This window comes from Tamandua tetradactyla, chromosome 3, assembly GCF_023851605.1.
Source record: "Tamandua tetradactyla isolate mTamTet1 chromosome 3, mTamTet1.pri, whole genome shotgun sequence".
Taxonomy (NCBI): domain Eukaryota; kingdom Metazoa; phylum Chordata; class Mammalia; order Pilosa; family Myrmecophagidae; genus Tamandua; species Tamandua tetradactyla.
Genome location: NC_135329.1, coordinates 47,206,626 through 47,223,968, shown reverse-complemented (window position 1 = coordinate 47,223,968; position 17,343 = coordinate 47,206,626). Strand labels below are relative to the sequence as shown.

The following is a 17,343-nucleotide window of genomic DNA, read 5'->3' as shown; positions in this document are numbered from 1 at the left end:
GAGCACTGATGAGAAAATTAGCTGAGGGAACTATTTACCTTTGCTTACAGTTGTTGGAAAACATCTGCCCATCAAGGTGGCAAACCTGGTGAGAAAGAATTCCAACCAGTACCATACCATAAAAGTTGTAAATTCACAACCTTTATCATGCATCCCTTGTCCAGCCACAGCATCAGAAACTATTGCTTTGCACGTTGTCAGAATCCATAAATCTTTGCCAAGTTGAGAAAAGTCAGAGCAGGTAAGACCTGGAAGGGCCAGGCTACAAGCTAGGCAAAAGCTTGGCAGAGCACTGTAGTCTACAAGGCAAGGGTTCTGTTTCCAGATAAGTAGACAGATCCAGAAAGATCAGGTCAGATTTCTGGATATGGAAAGGCACAGACATCTTGTTTGGGGAAAATCAATCAAGACAAGTCAAGTGGAGACCAGATGTCTGGTCATCCAAGTTCCAGGGTTGAGGAAGTCAAAGTTTGGGACCGGAGGCCCTAGAGATTAATTGTCACTCTGGGCAGACAACTGTCCTGGATATCTGCTCTATTATATCCATTCTAAGAACATGGGAGTCCAGGAAGCCCCAAGAGCCTGACAGCTGAAGGATGCCATAGGGCCCTGCAATTAAAGCTGGCACTGGATTAAGGTGAATACAGAGGGTTGGCCTTCCACGAAGTTGGGTGCTTTAAGGGTGAGTCTTTCTTTTGGGGCAATTCCCCAGTCATGCACAAAGGGAAGAAATAATTCTTACCAGCTGATAGGTCAAAACCACATAGCTCCCTGCTCTAGATGGACTTGGAGGAGAGCTTCCAAACAAGAAATCACATTCTGCGATGTTGAAACAGGGGATGGGGTTTAAAGTTCAGGGACTTCAAAGGATGGGAGAATAGGAGCTTGGGGTTTGGGGTCAGAAGGTTGAAAGTTCACATCTTTGTGCCGCCTCTTATTAGCTGATCAATCTGGAGCAAGTCACATAATGTCTTAGACTAGTTTCTTTATCTGTCAATTGAGGATTTTCATGAAAACCAAACGGAACAACAACAAAAAAATGCATGTGAAAGAAGCACTTTGTAAATTATAAAGTTGTAAGGCAAGTTTTAGGATCATTTGCTCCAGGCTGTCCTGCCAAGACCCCCTTCTCAGGCAATGCCTGCTCCTCACAGCACATTTCGAATCACATTAGCTCCATGGGAGCCTTGGATGAGCCTGAGCTCCACGACCTTGAGAAGTCATCAGCCTCCAGGCAAGGCTGCACCTAAATCATTCCGGAGAGAAAGTGCTCTGTGCTTGGCTTGAAAGTCCTCATGCATAATGAGCTCCAACATCCCCTGCCAATCTAGCTGACTGTGCCTTAACCCTTGCAGGGGGAAAGTGCTTCCTCCATTCTCATCTAAGTTCGGTGAGCTGATTTTTCATCCCCTCCTCATCACCGGTAGAGCAGGGCTGGGCCCGGGCACTGTTGCAATATTCTTCATGCCAGGGTTCCCAGTAGCTGTTGGTTTTGTTTGTTTTAACTTTTGTTGACACTCTGATACCTCCACAAAGCATCAGATCTGTTTTTCTGTACTGTGGGATAGGAAAACTGATTTGGTTTTGAGGATTTCTGGGCCGATTTCCTGATGCCTAGAAATGTCCCAGCATGGACAGGGGTCTTCCAGCTGGGCCATCTCGCGACCTGGATGAGGTCCTGGCTATCCTGCAACATTTCTAGCAAACTATTGATTTGCCTCTTCCTCCTCCTTAAAGGTGGCCAAATCGTTCCATTAATTCCGAAAACATGAAGGGCCATTTTAACACGCCACTTGTGCAAATATATTCAAATGATCATTCAAATGATTTAACACTAAAAGGGTCAGGCTTCCCAGCGTAAGCCTTTTTTTTTTTTTAATGTGCCCATCTGAGTGAATTCATTAGGTTGCAGTGTTAAAGAGAAAGGTATACCTATGCATAACTTATACAAATGCATGCAAATCATTTGCATGCTGCTTGTCTGGAAAGGCCCTAGAATGAAATTCTTTGGAGATTCCTCCCCTCATTTCCCTGTGAATTCCACCACTCTATGTGGATAGGCAGTTATTATCATAAAGAGGAAATGGAACACAAGCAGGGACATGATGATTATGATGGCTAAAGAAGGGAAAAGAGAAAAAAAGGGTGGGGGAGGGAAGAAAAAAATCAACGAGAAAGCCCTTAGGAGTCTGCAGAGCAGTATCTTAAACCAGGGCTGGAGCTGGCAGGAACTCTGAGGCTTCAATCGCAATCCCCCGTTGAGCTGGATTTGCAGCAGTTGTCCTGGTGCATGGAATACAAATCAGCTCTCAACTTTTGAACCCCTTTTGGTAGGAAAAGAAAAAATAAATTACACAACAAAGAAACCAATTCCATAAGTCAGTGGAGGAATCATTTTAATTTCTTTGCAGAGGAGGGAGATGGGGAGAAGGGTCAGTTAAAGATACCAAGTCAGCTGTGGTTGGGTCCAGACTTTGTAGGTTGGTGCTGGGGTTGCGCCCAGAGATGGAGGCATGGACCTCAGCATCCCACACATTCCCTCTTTCAGGAAAACTGTATCTTTATATTTTATTTTATTAAAAGAAATTCTTTAATGAGCTAATTTTAAAGAGCTCAAACCAGCATATCCAGGACTCAAGTTTTTAGGAATAAATGATTATTCTCTCCCTGTACAATCTACCTTCTAACTCCCTCTCAGCCCAAGAAGCTCTTTTCCTGTGTTTCCCATCTTTTTCAGAGCCAGCTGGTGAAAGAGAGTGGAAAAAGAGAAGATAGGATGCTAGGTTTGGAAGGAGGCTTAGAGAAGGCTCTTTATGCCACCCCCTTTCTACAGATGAGAAAACTCACACTCAGAGAGGGAAAGTCACTCACTTGCCCTTTGGGTCCATTCATTGCTCATCCCAGCACAACAAAGAATATAAAGAGCTAGAGATACTGGCCTATATTCCATGGCCTAAGCAGCTTATGGACCACATGTTGACTAGATATTCCTTTGGGGTGACACTGGGTCACACTGCTTAATTAATGGTCAGCTTGGATGTTAACCAAGGTCTCTTCAATTAATTCAGCACATATTAATTGAATACTCACTATTGGCTGGCTATTGGTCTCTTGAACCCTGGGCCATGCCTCTACCTCCTGCTGTTCTTTGCTTTATCTCTCATCTCTGGAATTTACCCCTTGCCTGCCTAGACCTAATGCAATTATTAATTACTGACTGAGTCCAGAATCCAGGCCCATTGCTACTATATCATCTTGTTTCACACCTCCTGTTAGCAGACAAAAGTGGTGGATTCTTTTGCCTGATGTGCTCAAATGACCAATTCCTGAGAAATCAGAGTTTCAAAGAGAGAGAACGTTTATTACTAGGTGCACAGTAGGAGAGCAGACGACCTAGCAGCCCAAAATTTGTCTTCTTGAGTTTAGGGGGTTCAAGGTTTTTATGGATTTTGGCAAGGGGAGATGAGGTCATTACAATTTCAAATAGCAAGTTCTAAGCAGAAATGGAGACAGTGTAATCATTATCATTTCAATAGGAGAACGTAATCGGAAAGGAGTGGGGGAGGCAGAGCTATCATTTCAATACTAAAGATGTAGGCGAAAGGAAGGGAGACAGTTATCTTTTCAATAGCAGAGTCTTGCCAATACAACTTAGAAACGTAAGGGACTGAAACTAGTTAATGTTTCTTCTCCTCCCACTTCAAATTCTTTATTAGCATTAGGGCCTTTCCTCGCAAGTTACTTTAAGCAAAGAACCAGATAAAGGGAGTAACTAACTCGCACAATCCACAAAGGCATAAGATAAGGGCTTTTACAATCATTTCAGATATCAGGGCAGCTGAATTATAGTTTAGGGATTTCAGATATTCCCCTCTTTCTACTCCAATATATCAGAAGGCAAAAAAGGAATATCTATGTAATGATTCAGTAATCAAAATCATCCCTTAAATCCTGATTCCTCAGTTACAATTGTGCCTTTGCTTGTGCATGGCCTGTTGCTAAGAACACCCTTATCCCTTTTGCCACTTGGCAATCTCCTCATTAACATTTAAGATACAGGAAATGCATCTACTCCTCCAGAGAGCAAAATTCTGCTCTCTTGGGAAGGCCCAGCACTCTGTTCTCATCTCTTCCTTTTCACTTATCCTCTAGAGCCTCTTGTGTTTCATGCATGCATTTTCCACTGGCTATAAATTCCTTAAGGGCAGAGATTATTTCTTATTCTCATCTGTATTCCGAGTGTCTAACACAGTGGGGTACATAAGGATGATAATAACTAGATTTATTTAGTACCTACTATGCACTCAATACTTTATTGGATTACTTTTCATTCTCACCATAATCCTCATTCTATGGGTGTATACTCTCCATTCTATAGACGATACATGGGTACCCAGAGGGATTATTTAAAAGGATTAGTGGTTTATCTGGGATTTGAACTCAGATATCTTCCTTTATTCAACAAACATTAATTGAGCACCTACTATGTGCTGGTCACCATGCTGGTTGCTGAGTGTGCACTAATGAACAGAACAGGGCTATTTGAATCGAAAGCTCTTTCTATGATACTAGACTACCTTCTTACACTTTTTACGTGGACACTAAGTGCTACTTGTTTAAGCACATATGGTAGGGATTCTGACTTTTCAAACTCAAAGGAGTGAACTTCTCACAGAATCATATTGCCAAATGGAAGAAGGTGATATACAACATGGCCTGGACTCTGAAGAGTGGGAGGAGAAGAAATCATTGAAGTGAACTCATCGCTTCAGAAAATGAGAGAAGAATTACAACCAAGCCGATCTGAAATGTGTTTCCTATTGTACCCTAAACCCCCACTCCTTGCCCTCAGGTACTAGACACCTGAGACTGCATGTGATGTGTGTGATGCAGCATAAGGATGCACACGTTGCTGAAGCTGGGTTGACACCAAGCTCATACTCATCTCCCTCCCTCTAAACCCTGATGTCAAGGCACATCTGCGAACGTGATGTGGCAGCTGAGCCAGAGCTTTAGCCCGTAGACACCTCCACCTGCTTTAGAGCCCCTGTGATAATTTGTCAGGCAGAAGGAAGACAGAACCTCCAAAGGTGAGAGATATTGCATCAGCATTAGCACAGCCGCCTCTGAGAGGTGCCGTGAGGACGCCAGCATTGGAAATCTGAGCCTTAAAGAGGAATTTATAATGAAAAATGACTCAGTTGGGGAATTACATCAAACAGATGATTCAGACAGAGACCATAAACTCTGATATTCCGGTAAGCTGGACCCAGCAATTGCTGAAGCTAATGCACTCTGCTTCTGCTTTTGGGTACCAGACATCTAACAGGCCCCAAGGCATGCTGGGAGTCATAATAGCTATTAGGGAAAATTACTCAGGGTAAGCCAGGAAGTCTGAGGCTAGACACTGCAGAGAGGTACATGGATGTGAAAAAGTATCAGGGGTCATGCAGCACAGCGGTTTGAGGGCTGCATTTTCTAGTGAAAGGTTTGTTAAAAATGGGGCCCTTATCTGGCCTTGGAGGGTGGGGTGTTTTTTAAGTGGACTCAGGAAAATGTCACTGGACACATGCTATCCAACCATTAAATGTTGTAGTATAAATAAGTTCTGAGTATGAAGGCAAAAAGCAACCAGGAAAGGAAAATGGATGAGGGTCAGCTTGCTAAATAAGAGGGGGAAAGCACTTGCTTTGTCAGTATTGTGCCTTGGGAATACTGCATATAAGTGGTGTGAGCTCATCCCTGCAGAGCTGTGGATAAAGTGTTGTGGACGTGGAGGAAGTGGCAGCTGGTTCAGCCTGGGGTGTAGGAAGGTCGTCAGAAGGTGTGGCTTTGAGGTATGTGTGAAAATTGGCCTAGCAGAGAAGGGGTGGGGTGAGCATGGGGGCTCTGGGAAAGGGAACGGTATTTGTGAAAGCTCAGAAGTAAGAGAGAATATGACCCGTTTGAGGAATAGGAAGCTGGAGTTTTCCTGTTGGTGTTTGGGTATGAGTGGTGAGAATGAGGCAAGAGAAGGAGTCATGGAGTGGGTTGGGGTGCAACTATGAGGGCAGTTAGGGTCAGTGAAGAAGTTGTCCTGTAGGCAATAAAGAGGCCCAGTTGGTGGTTGAGTGGGACTGTGAAACAGGAGTCGAGCTTCAGAAAGATCACACGGCAGGTGTCTGAAAGGTAGATTTAAAAAGAGAGCAACTTTTGCATGATGCTGGATGGTTCACGAAGCTCTGTCACTTCCATTATTTCATTCTGTTCCTCATGATAACCTCTTGAGGTAGGCAGAGTTAGTAACCATTAATAGTTTTCAGATACACCAGAGGCTCAGGAAGGATTGCTGTGTCCAATTTCACACAGCTTGGGTGAGACAAATCCAGAGCTTTAGCCGTGCTCCTCTGCCTTTTAACCTCATCTTTTTCTTGGAACCATTTTACTGAGTTGCCCGGTTAAACAATAACAGTTTTCTATTTACCCGTTCAGCGTCATTTCCCAGCAATAGAGGGTTTCATTGGTGTGCACCAACGGTCGTTAATGAAAGGTCACTGTGTTTTCAGGATGCTGATGACATTTCAAAATCTCTTTTTGGAGTGTCAGGGTTTATGTCATACAAATGGTGCAGTGCGGACTGATGGAAGAAATTCAACAGGACTCAAGAGGCCCGAGTTCAAGTCTTGTTGCTATCTTCAACTTGCAGTGGGACCGTAGGCAAGAGCCTGGCATTACTGAAACTATGCTAATGTGCATCATGGCATCTGTACCTCCAAGCACCCAAACACAAAGCTGGGGACCCAGGAGGCTGACATGTCCAGGAGCAGGTTTGCAAGTGTATGTGAGATAACTAGGTATCCTCAGGGTGCTGATAGATTTGTGGACTTTGGATTCTCACAGTTTTAGAACTTTGGGCTGAACCAGGGAAATAGTATTTTTAACACTACTGTGACTGCGTCTCTTCTTTCCAGTGGGTTGGGCCTGTGTAAGCCAGCAATTCTGATATAAAGCTAGGTCCGTGCTTAACACATAGTAGGTGCTCAAAATACTGGCTATTTTTCCCTGCTCCAGCTTTCTCTTACGTTATTACATAAATTCAAGTCTGAAAAGCTAATTTGCTTAAAACAAAAGATGGCTGGAGTATTTTTGGCAGCGTAAAATAAGCAGATTTCAAGCTGACATTCAGAAATGTAGCATAGCATTGTACCAGGGAAACAAGAGATATGGGAACAATTTAACCCAAACACGATCTGACAATCACAGCAATTTACGGAGTTGAACAATACCCTACAGGATGTTAATTGTGGGTATGAGATGTTCCCTTCTGATTGCTGACAACCTAGTTAATGCTTTCCCGGTTACTCTTCAGAAAATAAGGGAAGTAGAATGAGTTGTGACCCATGGTTGAGATAATGTGGTAGGTGTGGAGGATGTAAATACCATACCTACTTCTTAGTAGGATTAAGTGAAATAATACATATCAGGAGTTTATATAGTGCTTGGATGGTAGAAAGTGCTCCCATCATTTAATATTGTTATATATATTATCACAATTGTAACTATCACTGTTGTTTTCAATTTAATTTTCTTGTCAGCTCTTATTTCCTGGGCTGTTTCTTCTCTCTAGAATTTTGCCACTTAGTGACCTTCTCATACCCGAAAGTCTTTTCCTAGGCTGTAACCTAGTTTAGCTATTCTTCGTACAGTGTCTGAAATCCTATGTCCTCCACTTGAGCCTTCACCAAGTAATTCATTTTGCAAGATTAACCCCCATACTACCTCTTTTATAAGGGATTTTCTTATTTTTTCCCCTCCTGTTGGTATTATTTGTTCATTCATTCTAGTTTATTTTTTCAACAAATGTCTATTGAGCCACTTTTGTGACCCAGAAACTGTTCTAGGCACTGGTAATATAGGAGTGAATACAACACACATATGCAAACACCCACAATTTAGTAAGCTCTCATGGAGCCAGCATTCCATTGGAGAAAAACATAAAGTAAAATAGATAATTAAAATATATTTTCTATTAGTGATAAGTATTGAGGAGAAAAATTTAAGCAAGGACAGGAGATAGGGAGTGTGGTCACTTGTAGTCATATTAGAAGGTGGAATGTGAATGAAGTCCTGGAGGAGATGAATGAATAAGCCATGCAGCTGTCTGGGGAGGTGTGTACAGCAAGTGCAATGGTCCTGAAGTAGGACCCCACTTGGTGATTATGAGAAATAGCTAAGGATAGTCTAGCTGCAGTGAAATGAGAGAGGCTAGTGAAAGATGAGGTCAGAAAGGCAATGGGAGATCAGATGCAGGGCCTCCTAGGTCACTTAAGGACTTTGACTTAAATGAGTAGGAGCGCCCCTGTTTTGAACAGAAGGGTGACCAAGACTTTGGTTTGATTAGATATATTATTCAGAGCGCTTGAGACTATCATCTCAGTGGCTTAATGTTGAAAGTTCATTTTTGGCTCACATGTCCCAATCTGGTCTGTGGCCCTCCAGGTCAGCTTTCTTCCAGGTGGTAACCCAGAGATCGAGGCTGTAGTCAAGCCATCTGGAATGTGTGGTCTGAGTTCCTGCAGCAAGGGAAGAGTGACAGTGGAGAAGGCACAGCATTAATGCCTGGGACCTGTCATGCCACATGGTTATTGTTCATGGTCCATGGGTGAGGATGTCACATGTCTCCAACCTAAATGCAAGGGAGGCCAGGAAACGTTGTCTTCCTGTGTACCAGGAAGGGAAAGCAATTTGGTGAATGCATAATATTGTCTGCCATAGCACGAATACTCTCGTGGTCATCTTATGAAGTCTTTCAACAAATATGTCTAATCTTTCTTCTGCGTTCCCATCATTCAGGTGTTGGGGAGGACCCTCAGGGCTTCTAAGGTTTCTTTTGAAACACATAGAATGGCAGCATTAGGTAAACTTTGTGTAGTACTCTACTATAGCCAATTTTAAAAAGCTGCGAAAGGAAGATGAAATAGGTATCATTGAGGTCCCAATTTTACAAATGAAGAAATTAGAGTACAGAGTGTTTAACTCACTTGCCAAAAGTGATACAACTTATAAATGGCAAAATCGGGACTTAATCCATAACTATCTGACTTTCTGTTTTCTTAGTGTTTTACAAACACCAGGCAGAAACCAATGGCAGTAGTTAATGATTTTTACTAGTGTAAGACAAACAAGAAAATATGAGCAGGTTACATCTTTTTTTATAAAGGCAAAAGTTTTCATTGAAATGGGTATTTTGAGATTATACACATCCTGTTTCTTTTGGGGACAAATTGTCCTTTTTTTATGAAATGATTATGATGGTGGATTCAATTTTTAATGTCCTTACTTAGTGATATGAAGCATTGTTAACGCTATGTTGTTTCTCATTTTTCAAAACAAACTCATTCATTCAACAAATATTTAGAGAGTCAATTACATGCCATACACAGTGCTAGATTTTGGTACAATAATCTACTACCTGTTGGTGGAAACTTCTCATTACTAGAGTTATTCTTGTTACTAAAAGATTCTTATAGGAGCATGCCCATGCTTCTTTAACTTTCTGTGTACAAAATTTTGTGATTAGATATAAATACTGTTTTAAACAATAAAATAGATCTCCCAACAAATGGGAGAAACTTTTAGCTATTTGACTGATTTTAGAAATGGAGAAATTTAGCGGAAGGCCAGTCTGCATCATTTTCTTCTGCACCAGTTCATGTTTAAGATTTAAGGTATGTGGAAGTTTCCTCCTGCTATCTGAGGTTGACTTAGTTATATACATCCCATCATCAAAACTGTATTTGGCTTATTGGGTAAGGTCAGTCACTACTGTGGGGAGGCTGGTTAGAATAATGAAGCCGGTGCAATCCCTTCTGTCAAGGAACTACAAATCTAAAAGTCATGGTCACTGCTCTCACTCCAGGTTTCAAGAATGGGGGAAAGGAAGGGGGTACAGGTGTTGATAGATCACCTTAGGCTTTGAAGAAGGATAGATTTGATAGGAATCCAAGGGTGCCCTCTACTGCTGTGGTACCTTTGGGAAGTTCTTCATCCCTTTAAATCTCAGTTGTGTCATACGTTAAATGGAAATACAATATTGGATGAATTAGGCAAAGTTAGTTGCTATCAAAAAAACAACAACAACAACAAAAACCCGAATTCCATAAATTTATTTCTTGCTTACCAAGAGTCCACTGCAAGAGTTCCTGGTTGCTGAATGATCTTCTCCCATATGGTGATTTGGGGACAAAGGCTTTCATCTAGCGACTCTATCTTACCCTAGAGCCTCAGAGTCCTCTGCTTGGTGACAGTGGAAAGAGAAAGAGGTAGTGAAGTCCCAACCACTTCTTAAATACCCGTGTCTGGAATTTATGCATAACATCTCTGCTGCACCTTCCACTGGTAAGAATTAGTCCTATGATATAAATGCCATAATGAATGTAAAGCATTAACCATGGGATATGGGACAAGTTAGTTCAGTATGAGTGATACCTGCTATTGTTTTGTAAATTATAGTTCCATCACCATCATTTACTAAATGCACATTTTAAAATTAAGTACCCAAACTTTAGTTTCCTGACATGTAAAAATTGAGGGAGTAATGTTCATTTTAAAGGATCACTTTAAGGACTAAATAACATAATATATGGAAAATATTTGCCGTAAATTAAGTACTCAAAATTGCTCCTCTTCGTATGGTTAAGGTGGCTGCAGTGGGAAATCAGCAATGCCAGAGTTTTCTTCTGTTCCCACTAGATGTTTGGAGGTTGGGAGGATTCCTTATTAAAATCTCTAAATTGAGAGTAATAAGTCTAACGTCTGTTCTTACTTCCTTTTACCAGCTATGCACTCTAAATAGCTATGTAGGATAATTTACTGTTTCTGCCTCAATTTTCAAATCTCCAGTGTAGACATATTAACAGAAAATGTGTATTAGGAGGGAGAGTTGTATATGACTTTCTTCTAGCATAGTGGAGTACATAGAATTATAATACTTCAACTGCTATGAGTACTGGGGCATTAAGGATCTAGTTAGAATTTGGGTGGAAAAACCAAGATATAAATGGCTGATGTTATTGAAACACACAATTTGTAGATGGGGTTAATTTTGAATGCACCAAGCAGAACGCAACTGAAAACAGAGACAGACTTTGCCTCCTTAAATATGAGCTGGTCCCTAATGGGGATACATTTCTCCTTCTACCATTTTCTCATGCCACCGAATTCTTACTAATCTATACGGAGGAGTTGATGAGAATGCTAATAAGGGATAATGTGGGAAATATGCGCACCACATCAATCTCTGTCTTTTTCAGAAAGGCCATCCTGATGTACATACATATCTGTTATTGACCAATACATGTGCTCTGATCCATTGCAGCATCTGAGTCTGTAAACTGGAAAAGGTCTTAGCATTTGCAGTTTAGCTAAACAAGATGCTGTATAGTGTGTTAACTAGTAATGGTTGAACAAATACAAAAACACTAGGAGGCAACATGGTAGAGATGAGAATGCTGAAATCAGAGTGAAGGGGCCCATGTTGTGGGCTATTTTTGCCACTCCAATAGAGTTCCCTTGCACACAGGTCATTTCCCATCTGAGAGAGCCTCCCCACAAGGATACTGAGAGTGACTGACATCCTGGGACCTACACTGGGCTGGTTTGCAGATGGAGTCTTTTTAAAGTTATATTTTTGAGGTATAATTTACAGACAGTAAAATTCACTCTTTCAAATGTACAGTTCTATGAGTTTTTCATTCTTTAGTTTTCGAGGGGGTGCATGGGCGGGAATTAAGCGGCATTCTGTCACTGAACAACCAGAGTTCTGTGAGTTTTGATAAGCTCTTATAGTCACATAACCACCACCACAATCAAGATATAGAACCCCTTTGAGTCAACTCCTCCCTCCATCTCTAGCTCTTTGCAGCCACTGATCTGTTTTCAGTCCCTGTAGTTTTGCCTTCTTCAGAATGTTCTATAAGTGGGACCACACAGTCTATGTTCTTTATGCCTGGCTTTTTTTTGATTTGGCATTCATCAGTTTTGTGTGTATCGATAGTATGTTCCCTTTTATTGTTGAGTCATAGTCCATTGTGTGAATGTACCAAAGTATATTTTGCTATTAACCAGTTCATGTAATTTTGGACTGTTTCCAGTTTTTGGCTAGACAGGAACTTAAAGGTCTATCTAATTCAGACACGATTTGATGTTTGAATTCTTTCTAACGTATCTAGTCCATGTATACAGTACCTACCTCATGGGCTTGTTGTGGTGATCATATGCTAATATATGTAAAGCACATGCAGTGGTACTGAGGACATGGTAATTACAATATATTTGTCAGTCTTACTGAGGAATAATGTGGCATAGTGGTGAACAAGATTGCTACCATCTTTGCCTGCACTTACTGCCTACTGGCTGTATGATTTTGAGCAAGTTACTGAACATTTCTGTGCCCCAGTTTTCTCATCTACAAAATCAAGATGATAATAATAGTGCCTCCTTTACAGGGTTTGTATCAGGTTTAAATGGGCCAATACATATAAAAGACTAGCCTTCTATTTAGATATTTTATTATCTTAACTTTCCAAGACAATTTACTTCTCTACAAAGTGGAAGTATCAATAAAGATAAAAAGGCAATGCTTGTACAGCACTTTGCACTGCAACTAGAACATAACAAGCACTCAACAAATCTTAACTTTTTTATTACTATTTTCTCAGGGAAAACAAGTGGGAGCCCAGTGGACAATGAGGGGGCACTGCATGCAGCATATTGATGTCACAAGCCAGGGCTGAAACTTAATGAATCCCCCAATGAGGGGCTAGAGTTGCTCATAGCAAGAGTGGTGGGTAGGAGCCTGACAGAGCCAGGTCTGGGAGAGTCTCGTTGGAAAGACTTGGGAAAAGCAGTTGCTGAGGAAACACCTAAGGACTCCTGTCTCTTCTCTGGTTGCCTCATAGCTTATCTATAATCAGAACCCCTTAAAGGTTGGAATAGAAACATCTGAGTGCTGCAGGTGGGGTCTCACCAGCTTGTCTGAGAACAGCTCTCCAGGATGCCTGTGATGAAAACATGATGGCATTTCCTTTCTGGAGCAACAAGACACAGACAGGTGCTTCAGTGCTGCCAGCTCTGTGGGCGAAGGACAGCTCAGCACCAGAAGGTAAAACTCAAGAAGTAAAAAGCAGCTTAGCAGAGGCTCAGAATGTGTACATTCTCATTCACTTGTGATAAGGCATTTTTTATTCTGGGTGGTTGAAAACATGTACTAACTTTTTTCCCCACAGATAACAGATTTGCCCCAACTAACCAACCAATAAACAAACAAAAATTCAACATGCTAAGCACTGAGTGGGCCCAGGAACACTCACATTTTGTTTCTGGCATAAAATTATCATGACACCCTGGTCCCTCACCCCTCATCTCATGTGCCAGCATGAAAACCCTCCTTCTTTATATTTATTTTGGTGCTTCAGAAACATGTAGGGCTTCCTAAAATCTTTCCATAAATGTCTATTTGGCAGAATGTTTATAAAACATTTGGCTATTTCAGGAGTAAAATAAATGCCAAGCTGCATTGATCCTCTCAAGCGGTGATGGCTATTTGGATGTTTAGATTAGCTTCCTCAGCGAATAACTGCTGAAAGATAATCCTCATGGGTGGGGAAGAAGTATGTACGGGCAGAGTGTAACCATTGCTGCCCCAGAAGGGTGGATGGCAGGCAGGCTCCGAACCGGGGTTACCATTCTGTGGGATTCTCCGACATGTTCCTAGGGCTTGGTAAGTGCTGTTTTCATGTTATCAAAATATGTAGCCTCCCAGGTTTGAGGCCATGGCCAAAATTAAATTGGTACAGTGAGGCTTGGTGATTGGGCAACTCATTAGTGGAACCAAGGCAGGCGCGGAGGGATGAGGCTAAGGAGCTTGCAGTGGAAGAAGACAAAGTTCTAGGGTGGGAGGATGGGTTGTCACCTTATTTGACTCTCATCTTCGGGCCACTGAACAGAACAGAATGACAGGTGCCTGGGGACAGAAGGCCAGTTCTGCCTTTGGTCATACCTGGTATGACCAAAAAGCTCTGAAGGTCATACCTGGTATGATATAGGCAATATTACATATAAGGCACCTATTAGGGTTTGGTAAGGACACCCCAATCTCCAAATCATTAAAAAAGGTATTCTTTCCTCTCCTCCCTCTCCTTCTTCCTTCCATTTAAGCATCTCACTCTTACTTTAGTCAGACCCATGTTTTAGCATAGTATGGGTTGAGAAGAGGTGGGGTAGCTAAAACTGTTGCTTTCAGTAGGTGTTTCATCAAGACACTTTTTTAGTAGCTTCAGTTCCAGTTTCAAGACATCTTACTGTATGCTTAAATTCTTCAGTATTTTCTCTCAGAACAAACCTCCAGGTGAATTAATGCAATGCCTGGGTGGCTTAATTGGTCATTTGATTGGTTGTGAATTAATTTATTAATTCATTTGTTTAACAAACAATAACACCTTCTATACTTCTTAGACACTCTTCTCAATACTGGACATACAAAATGAATGCAATAGTACCTGGTTTTGGTAGTTTACAAATCCAAGGAGAATGAAACTGACATGTCCTGATGGCTTCTTGTTCCTTGGGAAGTCTGTTGACACTCCTCTGGGACGTTCTAAATGATATGAGTGTCTTAGTGATACAATCTGGTTCCTTCCAGAGGGTTCCAGACATAAATGAGTAGTGTGAAATAGTCATACTGTACACTCACAACAAAGCTTCAGGGAAAGCCAGCAGTTCTGATTGTAATTTTCAGGTCTTCATGGCACCCTCAAAACTTTAAGAAAGAAACTGGAGAAAACATACTGTACAAGGTCTGCTTACTTGTGTGGCATACTCTTTGGGTTGTTTTTCCAATATCACTTTTCCCTAACAAAGTCCTGATTTTGTTCTCCATGTATCCATGAGCTATAGACCCTTTACTCAAGTCAGGAAGTGAATCAAGGTATCACCTCCATACCTTGTTGCTTCCATTTTCTTCTTGTCTGGAATTAAAACAGGAGGCTTGAGGTGAAGCAGCCATTTGCAACCATGAGATGGCCATGGAGTTGAAAACTCCCAAGGATGCAGGAACGGAAAGAAAAGAAGGGACACTGAAGAGCAGAGGACCCAGCACCAGCCTAGATGGACTCCTTATGGATTTCTCAAAGTGTGGATAAGAAGCACCTTTCTAGTTATGCTAGTCTCAGTTTTCCTTACAGGTGGCCAACTCAGTCCTTTTAGATACAGTACTATTTTGAGTTAAGAAAATGTAATAAGCATACCTCTAGAGTCTACTGCAACTAAAGAGGACTTGTGCATGACCCTTTTGTGACCGTATGAAGTCCAGAATAGCATGCTGGCAAATAATCCTTAATGACAAGATTTTGGTTAATTAATTACAAAGATGCACTCATAATCCAGGTACCAATATTTAATTTTATAGATAGCGTCACATTGAGGATTATAGGCCTCAGAGATAGAAAGCCAAGATTTGAATTGTACCTCAAGTATTTACTATCTGTGTGACTATGGGCAAATTACTTAACTTTTATAAGGTCCTGCTTCCTTATGTATAAAGTGATGACAATAATAGTGCCTTCCTCGTAGGGTCATTGTGAGGATTAAATGACACAATTAAGAAGTACTTAGCATAATACCTGGCACGTAATATATGGTTATTATTATGAATATGAGTGTTTTTAAGAAATATAATCACTCTTTCCTTCCTGACCAGATGCTCTGCAAACTGCCACCAAATTCTTTGCAATTTTTCACTCTTGTTCAGCTGATACAAAGATTATTCTGTCTGTACTGTGCCTCGGATCAGTTATGCCACCATCGGCAAATCAGAGACAACCTGGGCCTTGATTTCCTTAGCTATAAAATGAGAGCCTTGTCCTAGATTGATTTCCAGGTTCCTTTCAGCTAGAAGATCCTGTGATTTTATCATTCTCTGTACATAAATTCATTATGAAAGAGCATTGGTCTTCAGGAGGAAATTTCCCCTCGCTACCTAAAGATAAGTCACTGGTATCAACTTGGTTTCTTTAATTAGCATACTTTCCCTTAAATTTCCATGGGATGAGGGGAAGGATTGCATTGATTTTGTCCAGAAAATCTATCAGCTGGCCCCATTTTCATTTATTTTCACAAAGGGCAGGGTTCTGAGGTTTCCTTTCCCCCTTTGGGCTCTCAGGATGCTGTCATGTGTCATGATGCGACTTTAATCAGGTGGTAATAGCTTTTGCCAGCCTTGGGAGCAGGGTGGTCATCCTTCATTGCCTCTTGGGCTGTTGACTAGTTGATTTTATTTTGCTGTCTGACTTTCTGAATTGCAGAATGATTTTTCAACACTTTGTGGATTGAACTACCAGCCTGTGGGCTTTAGCACCAGAAGATTTTCTAAGTACAATATTTGCTAGAATTTAGTTTTTTGTTTCCGAGCAATGGCCCTCTTTGCCTCTAGCGCTGCCAAGAGTAGTCTCCTCTTTGCCTGATTTGATGGTATAAAAGGCACCCATAGCCTCACTTGTTAAAAAGCAATAACACTTCTGGCCTTCTTTGGTTTTGATGTTCTTGTTCTGTCTGGGCATTTAAATTCCTCCTCTGAGTTACCTATTATAGTCAATGGCTAGGGAAACCACAAGCAGGTTGCAATCGACTCTTACCTTTTGGGTTATTGTATGTGTCTCTTTTTGAAAACACAAAGCCTTCCCTAGTCTCATCTAAATCTTTCTGTCAAGGGATTAGAACGTATGACTTCTACATCGAGTTCATTGTAGGATTAGGGGCAGCCTGTGGAGTCCCTATATTTGGTGAAAATTTTTGTTTGTATGTAAAAATATAGATTTTGAGAGGATAGAGTGGTCTGATTTTCATCAGATTACCTAGTTTGTCGCCTTCCCCTCCTAATGTAGAACTCTCCAAGTGTATTTCCTACATCTTTTCAAATGTAAGCTGTATTCTACCACAATGTATGTCTGCTATGATGTTGTCATAATAGGAATGGGAAGGTAATCTATTTGGACCAAGAGTGCAGAACTCATGGATCAGAATTTGGCTGACACGATTATTCTGAGGCTGTTATTCTGAAAGGATGTCCTGCTAACATGACTTGATGACAGTGAAGTCGTCAATATTTCTTTTTCCATATTCCTTTCATATTTCAGAGATCACAAAGCAGCTTAAAAAACATGTTCTTTTTGCAAAGGGTTATTTATTTATTTTTTGAGCTGAAGTACTTCTCATGATGTGATTGCATTTGGATCAAAGTGACCAAAAATCCTACAGTAGTTGAAAGGAGAGGGACAGTTGCATTAGTTCAGGAACCATGGAGCTTCC

At 41.2% G+C, this 17,343-nt stretch overlaps 1 long non-coding RNA gene across 1 annotated transcript; it reads right to left on the bottom strand.

Moving 5' to 3' along the window:
- Positions 1 to 10,167: 10,167 nt before the first annotated feature.
- LOC143676062 (uncharacterized) lies at positions 10,168 to 16,970 on the bottom strand. The gene is made up of 3 exons (XR_013171786.1): positions 16,890 to 16,970; positions 13,007 to 13,110; positions 10,168 to 10,272 (listed from the first exon to the last, which is right to left on the bottom strand). It is a non-coding gene; the product is annotated as an uncharacterized LOC143676062 (long non-coding RNA).
- Positions 16,971 to 17,343: the final 373 nt, after the last annotated feature.